The 18145-nt window shown below is 43.6% G+C and overlaps 1 protein-coding gene across 3 annotated transcripts in view; it reads right to left on the bottom strand.

Annotated features, from left to right (window-relative positions):
* LOC111980334 (14-3-3 protein epsilon) overlaps positions 1-18145 on the bottom strand; it is a 36606-nt gene that overhangs the window by 12300 nt on the left and 6161 nt on the right. The window contains exons 2-4 of one of the 3 annotated variants that reach the window (XM_024011059.2): positions 7505-7613; positions 7164-7394; positions 6878-7029 (exon numbers count right to left, since the gene is read on the bottom strand). The exons of the other annotated variants lie outside the window; for them this stretch is intronic. The gene's annotated coding sequence lies outside the window, so the exon portion shown is untranslated. The remainder of the gene's footprint in view (positions 1-6877; positions 7030-7163; positions 7395-7504; positions 7614-18145) is intronic. 3 annotated transcript variants of the gene reach the window in all.

Below are 18145 nucleotides of genomic sequence, written 5' to 3'. Positions count from 1 at the left end.
AGAACGCGTTTCCACTGCTCCAGAGTCCAATGGCGGCGAGCTTTACACCACTCCAGCCGACACTTGGCATTTCACATGGCGATCTTAGGCTTGTGTGCGGCTGCTCGGCCATGGAAACCCATTTCATGAAGCCCCCGACGAACAGTTCTTATGCTGACGTTGCTTTCAGAGGCCGTTTGGAACTCGGTAGTGAGTGTTGCAACTGAGGACAGACCAATTTGACGCCCTACGTTCTTCAGCACTCGGCTACAACTTCGCAGCTGAGCCGTTGTTGCTCCTAGACAGTTCCACTTCACAATAACAGTAGTTACAGTTGACCAGGGCATCTCTAGCAGGGCAGAAATTTGACGAACTGACATGTTGGAAAGGTGGCATCCTATGACGGTGTCACGTTGAAAGTCACTGAGCTCTTCAGTAAGGCCATTCTACTGCCAATGTTTGTCTATGGAGATTGCATGGCTGTGTGCTCGATTGTATACAGCTGCCAGCAACGGGTGTGGCTGAAATAAACAAATTCGCATATTTGAATGGGTGTCCACATGTACACAAAAGTATCTCACTGATAGTAAGTACATTTTTCTTCAATAACGTAGTTATCAAAGTTAGTGCTAGTAGGGGGGGAAAAGTCAAGTGTGACGGTTCGTTCACGAAAGGCAAGTACCATGGTCTTGTAGTGGATGCAAGCCTCGACTGGAAGCCAGTGGAGTGTGCAGAGGAGCAGGGTGACATGGTAGAACTTGGGAAGGTTGAACGGCATGCGGCGTTCTGTATAAGTTGCAGGGGTTTGATGGCACAAGCGGGGAGCCCAGCTAACAGCGAGTTGCAGTAGTCCAGACAGGTGGTGACAAGTGCCTGGATTAGGACCTGCGCTGCCTCCTGTGTGAGGTGGGGTCGAACACTACGGATGTTGTGGAACAAGTAACTTGCATGAGCGAGTCACCGCTTTGGTGTTTTCAGAGAACAAAAGAATGTGTCAAGGGTCATGCCAAGTTCTTTGCTCTCTAGGAGGGGGACATTGTGGAGTTGTCAACTGTGATTGAGAGGTCTTGAAGCGGGCAGGCCTTCCGGGAGGAAGAGCAGCTCAATCATGTCGAGGTTGAGCTTGAGTTGGTGGGCCGACATCCAAGCAGTGATATCTGCCAGGCACCTGGGTGCGCCACCTGGGTGTCAGAAGGGGAGGGGAAGGAGAAAAATAGTTGAGTGTCATCCGCATAGCAATGTTAGGAGAGAACATGTTATGATATGACGGAGCTGAGTAACTTGGTGTATAGAGAAGAGGAGAGGGCCTAGAACCGAGCCCTGGGGGACACCAATAGTGTGAGCATGTGGTGCACACACAGATCCTCTCCACGTCAGCTGATAGGAGCGGCCTGCCAGGTAGGATGCAACCCAAGAGAGCGCAGAGCCTGAAACGCCCAGCCCTGAGAGGGTGGAGAGGAAGATCTGATGGTTCATGTGTCGAAGGCAGCGGATAGATCTAGGAGGATGAGAACAGAGGCAAGAGCGTCAGCTTTGGCAGTGCGGAGAGCATTCGTGAGACAGAGAGCAGAGCAGTCTCAGTTGAGAGACCTGTCTTGAAGCCTGACTGGTAAGGGTCAATATCGTTCAGAGAAAGACAGCAGGCTCAAGTGTTTTGGAAAGAAAATACTGAATACCGGTCTGTAGTTTGACATCAGAGTGTTAGTTTCTTGAGGAGGGAAGCAACTCTGGCTTTTTTTAAGTCAGAGGGGATGCAGCCAGTGGTCAGGGATGAGTTGATGAGGGAAGTGAGGAATGGGAGAAGATCTCCAGAGATGTTCTGGAGAAGGGAGGAGGGGTTGGGGTCGAGCGGGTAGGTTGTCGGGCGGTCTGACCTCACTAGTCGCAGGATTTCATCTGGAGAGAAAGGGGAGAAAGACGTCAAAGCGTGTGAGTGGGACCTGTGGACTGAATAGGCAGAGTGAATGAGGAGCGGATGTCGTCAACCTTTTTAAATTGGTTATTTTCAAAGTGGTTGACAAAGTCATTGACACGACAGTCAACATAGGAAAATCAAGATTTTCGCTAGGGGATAGGTCAGTTTCTATTATGCAGGAATTGAGGATAATGTCAAGAAAGCAGGAATTCCTGACGAATTACATCCCTGACTGAGACTAACATATCAAGAAGCACACAGCACAGCAGTATTTATTTAACCACATTTACAGCCACTGTGAGGGAAATTATAGGGGTCAAGGGTTTGTTGGTGGTTGTGAGTTTAATTAGCAAGTCTTTTGGGCTGCAAGAAACCAAAAGTTGTCAGTGTAAGTAAAGATCGACCCCCTGAAACCGGGGCTGAAATGGGTCAACGTAGAACGGAGCATTTGAACTGGGCCACTAACTGTCTCATAAGTCATGTGAGTGAATGAGACAAACTGAGGAATGAACTGAACGCAAGTGGGTCATTTGATGGGGTAACCGGTGTTAACGAGGACACTTGCTGCATTTATGAATCAGTCTACAAATACGCAAATAGCCACGCCCACTTCAGTACTAGCCTATACGAAAGCTCATCACAAGAGGTTACAAAGCCATTACCAAACGCCATACCTATAGCCTAAAAACGCATAAAGTCAATATTTTTTTTGCATACTCGCATAGCTTAGACCCTACTTTATATACGCTGAGGCTGTGTTGTGCCCTCTATCAGTTGAGACCAGGGGAGAACGACTGCCCCTTCTCAATGAAGCCACAGAAGTTCAAGGCCGACAGTGGTACTGCGGGCATTGTTAGCAGAAAACAAGATCCCCATTATAGAATGGAAAAATGACGTGGTCAATCTTATAAATAAAAACATTTTAGAAGAGAATCATGGTGCCAATAATTGCTTCTAATACACCAGAAGTAATGTCCTAGAGCAGATTATTCAAAACAAACAAAAATGTAAAAAATTTAATCGCACACAGAAGTTACGGATAATTTAGTTGCCAATGGCAGCCTGCAGTACCACGGTCAGGGATTCAACTTGAGTTACTCAATGAGATGGGGCAGCACTGAGCTAGCCTGAAACGTTACTTCATGGAGTAGCACAAACTGTGCATCTAATGTCTCCATGAGACGCTATCTTAACCGACTTCAGTTGGCTTCAATGCGCTATTGAGTCTAAACATAGGAATGGATGGTGTCAAGTGATCGATGGCTTTGTCCATTCATACACCTTTATAATTTAATTTATTTCAACTTTTCATTACTACAACAAAGATGGCCACCAGTCACCCACCTTCAAAGGTCAATTTAAATGGTAACATCTATTCTATTAACTATATTTCTATGAATAGGTTTGTTATGGGTGATTGACAGAATTTCAAACCAATATTCCCATTCAAGTACACAATATATATAGACAACATTATGTGGACACCCCTTCAAATTAGTGGATTCGGCTATTTCAGCCACACCCGTTGCTGACAGGTGTATAAAATCGAGTACACAGCAATCTCAATCTCAATATACAAACATTGGCAATAGAATGGCCTTACTGAAGAGCTCAGGGACTTTCAACGTGGCACCTTCATGGAATGCCACCTTCAGTTTGTCAAATTTCTGCCCTGCTAGAGCTGCCACGGTCAAATATAAGTGATGTTTTTTTTTTATTTCACCTTTATTTAATCAGGTAGACCAGTTGAGAATAAGTTCTCATTTACAAATGCGACCTGGCCAAGATTGAGCAAAGCGACACAGAGTTACACATGGGATAAACAAACGTACAGTCAATAACACAATAGAAAAGTATATATACAGTGTGTGCAAATGTAATAAGATTAGGGAGGTAAGGCAATAAATAGGCCATAGTGGCAAAATAATTACAATTTAACACGAGTGATAGATGTGCAGAAGATGAATGTGCAAGTAGAGATACTGGGGTGAAAAGGAACAAAAAATAAATAACAATATCGGGATGAGGTAGTTGGGTGGGCTATTTACAGATGGCTATGTACAGGTGCAATGATCGGTAAGCTGCTCTGACAGCTGATGCTAAAGTTAGTGAGGGAGATATGAGTCTCCAGCTTCAGTGATTTTTGCAATTCGTTCCAGTCATTGGTAGCAGAGAACTGGAAGGAAAAGCGGCCAAATGAGGAGTTGGCTTTGGGGGTGACCAGTGAAATATACCTGCTGGAGCGCGAGCTACGGGTGGGTGCTGCAGTGGTGACCAGTGAGCTGAGATAAGGCAGAGCTTTACCTAGCAAGGACTTACAGATGACCTGGAGCCAGTAGGTTTGGCAACGAATATGAAGCGAGGGCCAGCCAACGAGAGCATACAGATCGCAGTGGTGGGTAGTATATGGGGCTTTGGTGACAAAACAGATGGCACTGTGATAGACTACATCCAATTTGCTGAGTAGAGTGTTGGAGGCTATTTTGTAAATGACATCGCCGAAGTCAAGGATCGGTAGGATAGACAGTGTTACAAGGGTATGTTTGGCAGCATGAGTGAAAAATGCTTTGTTGCGAAATAGGAAGCCGATTCTAGATTTAATTTTGGATTGGAGATGCTTAATGTGAGTCTGGAATGAGAGTTCACAGTCTAACCAGACAACTAGGTATTTGTAGTTGTCCACATATTCTAAGTCAGAACCATCCAGAGTAGTGATTCTAGACGGGCGAGCGGGCAGCGATCAGTTGAAGAGCATGCATTTAGTTTTACTTGCATTTAAGATGTTATTGTGAAGTGGATACGTCTAGGAGCAACAACGGCTCAGCCGCGAAATGGTAGGCCACACAAGCTCACAGAACGGGACCGCCGAGTGCTGGAACACGTAAAAATCGTCTGGCTTCGGTTGCAACACTCACTACCGAGTTTCAAACTGCCTCTGGAAGCAACGTCAGCACAACAACTGTTCGTCGGGAGCTTCATGAAATGGGTTTCCATGGTGATCTTAGGCACACAAGCTATTTTCAGGTCTCTCCTGAGATATTTGATCGGGTTCAAGTCCAGGCTCTGACTAGGCCACTCAAGGTCATTCAGAGACTTGTCCTGAAGCCACTCTTGCATTGTCTTGGCTGTGTGCTTAGGGTCGGTAAACTTTAGACCCAGTCTGAGGTCCTGAGCACACTGGAGTGGGTTTTCATCAAGGATCTCCCTGTACTTTGTTCCGTTCACCTTCCCCTCGATCCTGACTAGTCTCCCAGTCCCTGCCCGTGAAAAACATCACCACAGCATGATACTGCCACCACCATGCTCCACCGTGGGGACGGTGCAAAGTTTCCTCCAAACGTGACGCTTGGCATTCAGGTCAAAGAGTTCAATCTTGCTATCATCAGACCAGAGAATCTTTCTCATGGTCAGAGTCCTTTAGGTGCCTTTTGGCAAACTCCAGGTGGGCTGTCATGTGCATTTTACTGAGGAGCGGCTTCCGTCTGGCCACTCTAGCATAAAGGCCTAATTGGTGGAGTGCTGCAGAGATGGTTGTCCTTCTGGAAGGTTCTCCCATCTCCACAGAGGAACTCTGGAGCTGTCAGTGACCATCGGGTTCTTGGTTACCTCCCTGACCAAGGCCCTTCTCCCTCGATTGCTCAGTTTGGCAGGGAGGCCAGCTCTATTAAGTCTTGGTGGTTCCAAACTTCTTCTATTTAAGAATGAATAATGGAGGCCACTGTGTTCTTCAAATTTCTTCAGCATTGAAGGTCCCGTTGGTACCCTTCCCCAGATCTGTGCCTTGACACGATCCTGTCTTGGATCTCTACAGACAATTCCTTTGACCTCATGGCTTGGTTTTTCCTCTGACATGCACTGTCAACTGTGAACCTTATATAGACCGGTGTGTCCTTTCTAAATCATGCCCAATCAATAGAATTGACCACAGATGGACTCCAATCAAACTGTAAAAACAGCTCAAGGATGATCAATGTAAACAGGATGCACCTGAGCTCAATTTAGGGTCTCAAAGCAAAGGGTCTGAATACTTATGTAAATAAGGTTTCATTTTTTTCTTTAATAAATTTGCAAACATTTCAAAAAAACAGTTTTCACTTTGTCATTATGGGGCAGTGTGTAGATGGATTACATTTTTTGTTTCCTCAATTGTAGAATAAGGCTGCATCGTAACAAAATGTGGAAAAAGTCAAGGGGTCTGAATACTTTCCGAAAGCACTGTATATAGAGACATTAAACACTGGACCGTTTCATTTATACTGTCATTAACACTGTATTCTTCCTTTCCCTTTCTTATTGCTCATTCTAATACATCTACTACTATTGCATTTTTGTTACACTATTTATACACAGTATTTATATACTGGATTAAATACAGTATTCTTATTCATATACTCAACTCTTCACATAGGACCCCGGAACACATGAGAATGAGCTCTCTCCCAAAACAAGTACTGAAAAGCTTGATTCTGGTGGAATTTAAAAAGGAAAAAAACTCTACCCATCTTAAATATATTTCCACCGCTAGAAATTAGCTCAATAACGTATTGGTAAAATGATTATAGTATACAGGATGCAATTTAAGGTTGAGTGCTTCAGCCATCTAAAGAAACACAACAGAGACCTTTCTGAACTAAAAAAGTTTATATTGACTAAATTAACAGAGGAACATGAATTAGAGCCCCCTGATTCATGTTCATCACAAAAGGAGGGCATTGGAAATCTCTTTCCAGGTTCTGACAAAAACCTAGTTCTGACTTAGGTAACAGCCTTTGTCAGAGCACTTTATTCTTCTGGGCTTTCCAACACCCTCCTGTAATTGAGCTCCTTGATTGGGGGGGGGTGTTGATGCAGAGCCGCATGCAGGCGGCTAGATGCTCTCCCTGCAGTCTGTTCCTCAAGTCTGTTTTGACCTGCAATAACAAAGAATAATAAGAGAAGGGAGTGGGACAAAGAGGATCTACTTCCACATTTAAATGTTCTTACTCGTTTCATTGCAGAGAAGTCCCTCTCACAATTAACGGAATACACTGATATAGTCAGTGCGATTGCTGCCAGCTGGATAAGGCAAGTGTAGATGGCCTCCACTCATCAAACTGAGAGGCCAGCTTTGTCATTGCCATCATCTGGTCCAAGCCCTGAAATACATTAAAAACAAAAAGATATTCAATATTAAAAGAAGAGCCAACAAAGTGGTAGTTCAACAGGAAAAAGGGTTGGGCAACACTGGCCTAAAATGTTCTCTTCAAAAGACTCACACTCAATGCCATACCTTGAATGCTCCAACAAACACATGTTGCTTGTAAGAGAACCACTCTTGCAGCATAGCAGCCTCTGGCGGTTGCAAGAACTGCCTGGAGAAGAGGGTCAGGGTAAAGATGTTTATCCTCTCACTAGAGAAAGCAGGCTGAGGTCCCAACAGACTGAAGGACCCCAGAATCTACCGGTGTTGGAACCTCCGGTCTAGGCTGTCCTGAAGGCCAACAAGATATGGATCCATTACCTAATTACAGCACAAAACAGAAGATAAGTGATTAACAGCCATTTTAGTTTATCCAACACACAGGATGTAAAATTGGTTTAATCACAGCATTTGAAAACAAATGTTTTTACCTCCTTTCTGAACCCGAACCCAGAACTGCACCCTGGTCTTGTCCACCTGGCCTCTCCCTCTCCTCCTCGATGTTGAATGCACCCAGAAACCCATTGGGCCATCGAGGTCCTGGTGGAGTTGGCTCAGAAATAAATACATAATGCTGCAGACTAGTACAGACTAAATATGCACAAACATTTTTAGCCCTTAGCCTAATTAAAGGACATTTGACTAACCATGTGGCGTATTATATAGCCACGGCCTCAGTCTGTCACTTTGGGTCACATCTGGATTGCCGGTGGCGCGCACTTGGCCTTACTCAGCTCTCCTCTACTCCTTCCATCTACTCTCCTGGCTTTCCTTTCCTCTGTTAAATTTTGTCCCTCATGCATCCCTAGCTCACTCCCAGGATTCTGCCTCGTCTCGGTCTAGTAAAGTAACACACTTATTATAAAAAGGATAGCTATCTTTTTAATAGCTTAAGCTAACTAAAGAAAGTTTCATAAAATCAGGCTGATTTGACGTTAGCTAGCTAAGTTAACGTTACCCGACACTTGTCCCTGCTCCCCCTTTCTATTTTGCTGCTGTGGCTGGAAACATTTCAATTAACTCGGAGAAAAAAATATCTAATTGAAGACAGATAAATGTAGCTATCTTGCGCATGATACAGTTCCAAACAACTACCTAGCTAACTTGCTAGAATAGAAACGTTAGAACCATGTTTCTATCATCAACATAACGTTACTTGTGGATATTCAATAGCTGGCCTTGCAGTTTTCAATTGTGGCAGCAATATTATACAGTTGAAGTCGGAAGTTCACATACACCTTAGCCAAATACATTTAAACTCAAATTCCCTGTCTTAGGTCAGTTAGGATCACCACTTTATTTTAAGAATGTGAAATGTCAGAATAATAGTGGGGAGAATGATTTGGTTTCAGCTTTTATTTCTTTCATCACATTCGCAGGGGGTCAGAAGTTTACATACACTCAATTAGTCTTTGGTAGCATTGCCATTAAATTGTTTAACTTGGGTCAAACGTTTTGGGTAGCCTTCCACACGCTTCCCACAATAAGTTGGGTGAATTTTGGCCCATTCCTCATGACAGAGCTGGTGTAACTGAGTCAGGTTTGTAGGCCCCCTTGTCGCACACGCTTTGTCAGTTCTGCCCACACATTTTCTATAGGATTGAGGTCGGGGCTTTGTGATGGCCACTCCAATACCTTGACWTTGTTGTCCTTAAGCCATTTTGCCACAACTTTGGAAGTATGCTTGGGGTCATTGTCCATTTGGAAGACCCATTTGTGACCAAGCTTTAACTTCCTGACTGATGTCTTGAGATGTTGCTTCAATATATCCACATAATTTTCCTTCCTCATGTTGCCATCTATTTTGAAGTGCACCAGTCCCTCCTGCAGCAAAGCACCCCTTCACAACATGATGCTGCAACCCCCGTGCTTCACGGTTGGGATGGTGTTCAGCTTGCAAGCCTCCCCCTTTATCCTCCAAACATAATGATGGTCATTATGGCCAAACAGTTCTATTTTTGTTTCATCAGACCAGAGGACATTTCTACAAAAAGTACGATCTTTGTCCCCATGTGCAGCTGCAAAACGTAGTCTGGCTTCTTTATGGCGGTTTTGGAGCAGTGGCTTCTTCCTTGCTTAGTGGCCTTTCAGGTTGTCGATATAGGACTCGTTTTACTGTGGATATAGATACAAAAGTATATTTTGTTTCCTCCAGCATCTTCACAAGGTCCTTTGCTGTTGTTCTGGGATTGATTTGCACTTTTTGCACCAATGTACGTTCATCTCTAGGAGACAGAACGCATCTCCTTCCTGAGCGGTATGACGGCTGCGTGGTCCCATGGTGTTTATATTTGCGTACTATTGTTTGTACAGATGAATGTGGTACCTTCAGGCATTTGGAAATTGCTCCCAAGGAGGTCTACAATTTTTTTCTGAAGTCTTGGCTGATTTCTTTTGATTTTCCCATGTCAAGCAAAAAGGCAGTGAGTTTGAAGGTAGGCCTTGAAATACATCCACAGGTACACCTCCAATTGACTCAAATTATGTCAATTAGCCTATCAGAAGCTTCTAAAGCCATGACATCATTTTATGGAATTTTCAAAGCCATTTAAAGGCACAGTCAACTTAGTGTATGTAAAATTCTGACCCACTGGAATTGTGATACAGTGAAATAAGTGAAATAATCTGTCTGTAAACAATTGTTTGAAAAAGGACTTGTGTCATGCACAAAGTAGATGTCCTAACCGACTTGCCAAAACTATAGTTTGTTAACAAGAAATTTGTGGTGGTTGAAAAACGAGTTTTAATGACTCCAATTTAAGTGTATGTAAACTTCTGACTTCAACTGTAGATCTAAATGATGTTAGTAGAGTTTTTAGGTTATAGTTTATGTACTTCACTAGTTGGCTGGCTAACGATAGTCAAACAAACAGGCTAACATACCTTTCTTGCAGTTTCTCACACGGGTACAATGAGGTGATTCAAGTGAATTGTGTTTCGCGCCACAGAGCTTTTGTATTGCGCACTGGTCCCTGGCGCGCTGTGTCTCTTGAGTTGCAGGCTGCCTGCCACAGCTCAAACAGCTAAGTAACCTTCAGAACTGTGTTGAAGCCAGATTATCTATTTACCAAGAAAAGCCGATGTGCATCACAGAATCTTATTGAAACTATGTTTGGTAGAAATAGGTGTGTTGGCAATGATTCTGTCGTGGCGCAGCACCACGCTTAAATAAACGCAGAGGAAACACTATCTACTGCTGTACATTGCAATTTTTAAATACTGTTTATATAAAAACACAGCCTGTAGTTATATACTGGATTCTTGACATAGCTCACTAATATTTACTGCTGTACATATTCTTAGTATATCTGTTGGTGTATGTACACAGATTGCACTTTGATTACTGATAGTTTTATTTGGGTTGTTAACTGGATTGGTCCTGACAGACGTAATAAATTTTTTTCTTTTTTGTTGTGTAATAAATCAAATTGTCAAGGTAAATTTCCATTTTTATTAAAAACCATTAAGAAATTATCTAATTGTTTGACAACCCTGTTTGTAAAATTATATCAAAAGTTTCTAGTTTCGAGTATTGAAAACATTGAGGTCTCAAGGTAGGGTGGGGTACGCAAAATACAGTATGTAAACTTTGAGCACCATCTCTTGAATGTTTTGGCATTCAGTTCAAAAAATTCCCTTTCTGAGCACTTCTACAATGGGCAAATATGTATTGAAGGATTCGTTCAATCAAAAAGAGGTGATTGTCAAAAAGAGATTGAATTCAAATGGATTTATCCTCAATCCAAAGCGGTTCACTGGGTTTTCATACACAATGACTATCAGGACGGATCACATAGGCCAACTACACTCACTGTATAGAACAGGGTCTCCTGGCACATTTCTCTTCCATATTTAGATGTATAAAGAGATTAGATGCACACTTTGAAAGGTTCCTGTCATCACCAGCTCTCTTAATGGAGTGTCTGGGGAGTTGCCAGCGTAGACAGGGGGGGGGGGGGGCACTTCATGCAAACCTACATTAACGCTAGATGGGCGTAGCCGTGGGAGTAGAGCCCAGCTGGCTGCTGAGCCAAAGACCAGAGGAGTGTCTCGGAATTCTAGAATCTTCCCTAGTAGAACGTCGTCGAATTCAGTACTGCGTCAGTGTCCAAGTCTGGGAGATTTTTTTGTAAAATAACTTTGGGTTTTTGTCTGTTAAACACAGTAATCAAGAGACACCATTACAGGGCTGGTGTAATCAAAGTGAGGCAACTTGCAGGTGGGGGCCTTTCACATTTAATGATACACCAGTAAATCAGATCAAGGAAAATGACAGGAGCTGTGCAGCTGTCCAATATGAGTGTTATAATACAGTAAGTGGTTACAACAGAAGTTCTAAGCTGGAGCAGAAATAATGCTCGTAATAATTACGGCATAACATATTGCCGTACTAGGCCTATAGCCCACGTTAGGCCTATATGTTTACAGTTACACAATACCCTACTATTGCTTTATACCAATCCTTATGGGACTGAGAGGGAACCCCCAGAAAGCGTGGGGTCTTGCACTGTGTGACCCTGCAGGTGCATACAAATCAGAGCACCGCCATGCAGTGCACAGGCAGGCAGCACAGAGTGTGCCATATACATAGAGCATATGACTTCTAGAGACAGTGTACCTACAGCAGCCAATGGCAGACCTCCACAAAGCATGCTGCAGAAACTCAATGCTCGACAGTCAGAGCCCAGGAAGAGCAGCAGCACTACAGTATCTCTGCAGCAGAAGATCAGCTTTGATCAGCGGACTAGGGCCGTGCTCAAACACACTCAGTGACCCCTCTACAGATTGACACAAAATGTAAAAGGAAGGTAGGGGAAAGGAAACAATATTTATTTGAATAGGATTTAAAGGAGAGGTACCACAAGCTGAAATAAAATTTCATGAAATTGGATGAAACCAGATCAAAAGAATGATGACCAAAGTATGAAACATTACTGTTGCTTCTAGATTGATAAAGTTAGATCAATCAAGTTACTTGTCCCCTCCCCCATGTCAAACACTTGGATTCAGGGAGGCGGGATTATTAAGGGCATAGGGTGACGTCAACCGAACTCATTTTAAAACACCAATGGTAACATGGTATTTTTGACCTAATTTAAAAATGTACTGCCTTGTAACCAACGTCGCTGGGATAACTACTCTATTGGTGCCAAAATTTGACTGTAGGGTGTCTGCAAATATAATTACAAGTTTACACTATTCATGTATGGCAAAGACATGGTGCCTTCAGAAAGTAGTCAGACCAATTGACTTTTTCCACTGTTAGGTTACAGTCTTATTATAAAAATGTACACTGCTCAAAAAAATTAAGGGAACACTAAAATAACACATCCTAGATCTGAATGAATGAAATATTCTTATTAAATACTTTTTTCTTTACATAGTTGAATGTGCTGACAACAAAATCACAAATTATCAATGGAAATCAAATTTATCAACCCATGGAGGTCTGGATTTGGAGTCACACTCAAAATTAAAGTGGAAAACCACACTACAGGCTGATCCAACTTTGATGTAATGTCCTTAAAACAAGTCAAAATGAAAGGCTTCAGAGTGTGTGTGGCCTCCACGTGCCTGTATGACCTCCCTACAACGCCTGGGCATGCTCCTGGACAGTCTGTGGTGCAACGTGGCGTTGGTGGATGGAGCGAGACATGATGTCCCAGATGTGCTCAATTGGATTCAGGTCTGGGGAACGGCGGGCCAGTCCATAGCATCAAATGCCTTCCTCTTGCAGGAACTGCTGACACACTCCAGCCACATGAGGTCTAGCATTGTCTTGCATTAAGAGGAACCCAGGGCCAACCGCACCAGCATATGGTCTCACAAAGGGGTCTGAGGATCTATCTCGGTACCTAATGGCAGTCAGGCTACCTCTGGCGAGCACATGGAGGGCTGTGCGGCCCCCCAAAGAAATGCCACCCCACACCATGACTGACCCACCGCACAACCGGTCATGCTGGAGGATGTTGCAGGCAGCAGAACGTTCTCACGGCGTCTCCAGACTGTCACATGTGCTCAGTGTGAACCTGCTTTCATCTGTGAAGAGCACAGGGCGCCAGTGGCGAATTTGCCACTCTTGGTGTTCTCTGGCAAATGCCAAACGTCCTGCACGGTGTTGGCTGTAAGCACAACCCCCACCTGTGGACGTCGGGCCCTCATACCACCCTCATGGAGTCTGTTTCTGACCGTTTGAGCAGACACATGCACATTTGTGGCCTGCTGGAGATCATTTTGCAGGGCTCTGGCAGTGCTCCACCTGCTCCTCCTTGCACAAAGGCGGAGGTAGCGGTCCTGCTGCTGGGTTGTTGCCCTCCTACGGCCTCCCCCACGTCTCCTGATGTACTGGCCTGTCTCCTGGTAGCGCCTCCATGCTCTGGACACTACGCTGACAGACACAGCAAACCTTCTTGCCACAGCTCGCATTGATGTGCCATCCTGGATGAGCTGCACTACCTGAGCCACTTGTGTGGGTTGTAGATCCGTCTCATGCTACCACTAGAGTGAAAGCACCGCCAGCATTCAAAAGTGACCAAAACATCAGCCAGGGACATAGGAACTGAGAAGTGGTCTGTGGTCACCACCTGCAGAACCACTCCTTTATTGGGGGTGTCTTGCTAATTGCCTATAATTTCCACCTTTTGTCTATTCCATTTGCACAACAGTATGTGAAATTTATTGTCAATCAGTGTTGCTTCCTAAGTGGACAGTTTGATTTCACAGAAGTGTGATTGACTTGGAGTTACATTGTGTTGTTTAAGTGTTCCCTTTATTTTTTTGAGCAGTGTATTAAATTGTTTTTTCCCCCACTTAATCTACACACAATACCACATAATGACAAAGCAACAACTTTTCTTTTTGTTAGCTAAGTTAACACATTTCCATAAGAATTCAGTCCCTTTAAATCAGTACTTTGTTGAAGCACCTTTGGCATCGATTATAGCCTCAAGTCTTCTTGCGTATGACGCTACAAGCTTGGCACACCTGTATTTTGGGAGTTTCTCCCATTCTTCTCTGCAGATCCTCTCAAGCTTCGTCAGGTTGGATGGGGAGCGTTGCTGCTCAGCTATTTTCACATCTCTCCAGAGATGTTTGATCAGGTTCAAGTCTCAGCTATGGCTGGGCTACTCATTCAAAGAATTGTCCCAAAGCTACTCCTGCATTGTCTTGGCTGTGTGCTTAGGGTCGTTGTCCTGTTGGAAGGTGAACCTTTGCCCCAGTCTGAGGTCCTGAGTGCTTTGGAGCAGGTTTTCATCAAAGATCTCCCTGTACTTCGTGCCGTTCATCTTTGCCTCGATTCTGACTAGTATCCCAGTCCCTGCCGCTGAAAAACATCTCAACAGCATGATGCTACCACTACGCTTCACCATAGGGATGGTGCCAGGTTTCCGCCAAACGTGACGCTTAGCATTCAGGCCAAAGAGTTCAATCTTGGTTTCATCAGACCAGAGAATTCTGTTTCTCATGGTCTGAGAGTCCTTTAGGTGCCTTTTGGCAAACTCTAAGCAGGCTGTCGTGTGCCTTTGCTGAGGAGCGGCTTCTGTCTGGTCACGCTACCATAAAGGCCTGATTGGTGGAGTGCTGTAGAGATGGTTGTCCTTCTGGAAGGTTCTCTCTCCCATTTTCACAGAGAAACTCTGTCAGAGTGACCATCGGGTTCTTGGTCACCTCCCTGACCAAAAACCTTCTCCCCCGATTGCTCAGTTTAGCCGGGACGGACAGCTCTAGGAAGAGTCTTGGTGGTTGCAAACTTCTATTTAAGAATGGAGGCCACTGTGTTCTTGGGGACCTTCAATGCTGCAGAAATGTTTTGGTACCCTTCCTCAAATCTGTGCCTCGACACAATCCTGTCTCGGAGCTCTACAGACAATTCCTTCGACATCATGGCTTGTTTTTTTGCTCTGATATGCACTATCAACTGTGGGATCTTATATAGACAGGTGTGTGCATTTCCAAATCATGTCCAATCAACTGAATTTGGTCAAATTCAAATGGTCTGAATACTTATGTAAATAAGGTATGTTTTTTTATTTTTTAATACATTTGCATACATTTCTACAAACCTATTTTCACTTTGTCATTATGGGGTATTGTGTGTAGATTGCAGAGGATTATTATTTTATTTTTTTTTAAATCCATTTTAGAATGCGGCTTTAACCTAACTAAATGTGGAACAAGTCAAGGAGTCTGAATACTTTCCGAAGGCACTTTATATGTTTCCCCCTTTCATCTGTGTCTGGTGTTAGCTAGTTATTGGCTAGCTAGGTCTTCAGCCAGCATGGAAGAGGGGGAAGGGTAATTCAAAACTGACAAAATTGTCATGTCAGCACATCCGTCAGTGCTGCTGTGATTCACATCACAAGAGACATGCCATACAGGAGATGTATAAAAGACATAATTCATGCAATTTCAATGTTGTTTGAGTTGCTTTGTATATCACCAGAATTTGCTTGAGATGATTTTACTGCAACACTGAATCCAAGTTTCTTGACATTGGCATTTCAAGAGCTGTCAGTCAAGGCGAGCTCATGAATATAAGCTTACCGCCCATAAGCCTGTCTTTTCAAACTTCCTGGTAGTTAGCCATAAGAGAAAGAAATGCAAAAAATGTTAGTACTATCACCCACTCATGGGAATCAGAATGAATGTTTGGGACCTTTAAAAAAGGTAGACTCAGCGAAATGACTGCCACGAGCAGCACCGCAGACATTCAGACGAACGAGATGCAAGACTTCGCTCTCACACAGTATTTGCGCATGTGCATGGGTTCGCTTCACAGCGTGATAGCCAGGACACAAACAGCGGAGAAGTTGAGCCACACGTTTCAACGCTCTTAGTTGTTGCGGAAATTTACCCACTATGCTGTTTACTTTCTGCATCTACGTCATATCGCTGAGTCTACCTTTACTGTTAGTACTTTCAAAAACGTCAAAAAATCTAACTTATTTGTTTATCATGCTATTGTCATAAATTATGAATTTTAAATCACATTAAAGTTGATAAATCCATAATGTCAAAGGTCACTACATGTAATCATACATAATTTAAAAGCCCATTTCATTTAAAAAATGTTACGAACTGAACTACATGTAGTAACTTACTTTGAAGAGATCGTGATTGGGTCTAAATAGGCATTTGGTCAGCTTAAGTCATTGTTCTTTAACTGCCATTTCACGAAAGTCAGACTCTTCCCACAAGCCAACTAATTTCTCAGCTTCAGAAACATCTGGATTTGCGGTTATACTTCGATATATTCTCCAGACTTGTATAGAGGGAATTGTTGATATGTTGTAAACTTTTGATTCTGATAACAATTGTTGGAAATATGCACCAAAAATGCTGTTTATGTACATCTTTAGTATTTACAGATAGAAAGACAAAAAAGTATATATCCACAATCTGCTCTATACATGTCTGGTCCTGTTTTTTTTATTTTTTTTAACTATACCTAAATATTTATGCTGACTTCATTTAGTGTGCAGAAAATTGAGATGTATAAAATTATACAAATGAGGCAACAATATTTCAGAAAAGATGTAATACAAAGACAGTGTTATATTGGTGTCCATATTCAACTGGTAAAAGTTAATTGTGAAATGATTGGTTGGTGGGGGGGGAGATCACCCTATTAGGGTGCGGTGCCTCGCTTAATGTAGAAATGTCATGTCTGTGTGGGGGACCTGGGTGATCGAGAACACATGAAGAAAAGGAAGATCTCAGCTAGTTTGAATGAACAGGACTCGCATCAGCTTGGCTTTCATACATGTGTGGAAGCAGCACATCTTACTATTGTGCTCAGCTACTCTGCCACCCTGATTAGCACGACTCGACAAAATCAAATTAACATTTTAAATGACTGCAAGAACAATCGGTGTCTAAAAAAAATACTTTCTGGTAATGGTTCTATCTTTACCCATCAGGCAAAGAAAGAGGAAAACTACTCAGTATGGAGAAAGAAGAGAACAGACGTGACTGAGGTGTGTTGGGGGAGGGGTGTTACCGCCACCATTATGACACCACATTGGAACGTGTTCAGGTCTGTTGAGTGACAGGCCAGGACTGCTGAGCCCGGTGTGGCTGGAGGCAGTGTATAAGTGCACTTCCTGAAAGAATAGGCACCAAGGAGGGGAGCGAGGAAAAGGTAAGAGAGCACAGTCTTTGCAAAGATCCTCACTAAGCAGGCAGCTCATGTCTGATCTATTTGCACACACACTGGGGCTGGATGACTCGCCTGGGCTGGAGAGAGCGAGAGAGAGAGAGAGAGAGAGAGAGAGAGAGAGAGAGAGAGAGAGAGAGAGAGAGAGAGAGAGAGGGGTTACATAAGAGAGTAGCACACTGCTGCTCCCGTCTCCTCCTGTCCCTTGGTCCCCATGTCAGGGTGGCTGCATAGGCGCATACCTTCCCGTCTCTGGTCTGGCTTAAGCCCAGCTGCACTATCCGCCTTGCACATTCCTCTGTGCCAAAGGGGGCTCAGGAGGAGTGGCCTGTTCCACAGCAGGCCTGCAGGGGGGGAAATCATCCTGGCTCGGAGTGGCCGGCCCCTCCAGGTGATTGACCTCTTTCAACAGGCGTAACGACATGAGGGGTGGGCGGGGTGTAGGCTAGAGCTGGTAGGGGACAGTATCCTGTTTCATAGCAGGGCAAAAGAGATCAGAGAAGAAACTGCATGGCCCATGTGTAGCACTGCTGATCTTTGATATCAAAATCTAGAAAACTCTCAGGTACTACTACAGCACTTAACAGTGTGCCTTCTCAGCAATACTGCTGTCATGTTAAATGGGGAAAATAAAAAGTTAAATGAAACTAAGGCATTTAATGCATCTTCCTCTGCATTCATCATCATGGGAAAGTCTTAGCCCATATATATATTTTAACAGTCCTTGCATTCTCTTCAAGACTAGTGATAGGAAGGGAAAAAATTAAGTTACATGTCGGGATATTATTATTGATGCTATATCATATCGTTTTGACAATATTGCAATATTATTTTTGCCATTAGCTGGCTGTACCTACCCATTTTTCCTTCATAGCTTGTTATCCATCTTTTTAAATAGGGCGGCAATTAGTATTAT

This window comes from Salvelinus sp. IW2-2015, linkage group LG20 (assembly GCF_002910315.2).
Source record: "Salvelinus sp. IW2-2015 linkage group LG20, ASM291031v2, whole genome shotgun sequence".
Taxonomy (NCBI): Eukaryota; Metazoa; Chordata; class Actinopteri; order Salmoniformes; family Salmonidae; genus Salvelinus; species Salvelinus sp. IW2-2015.
This window is presented reverse-complemented; position numbering and strand designations above follow the sequence as displayed.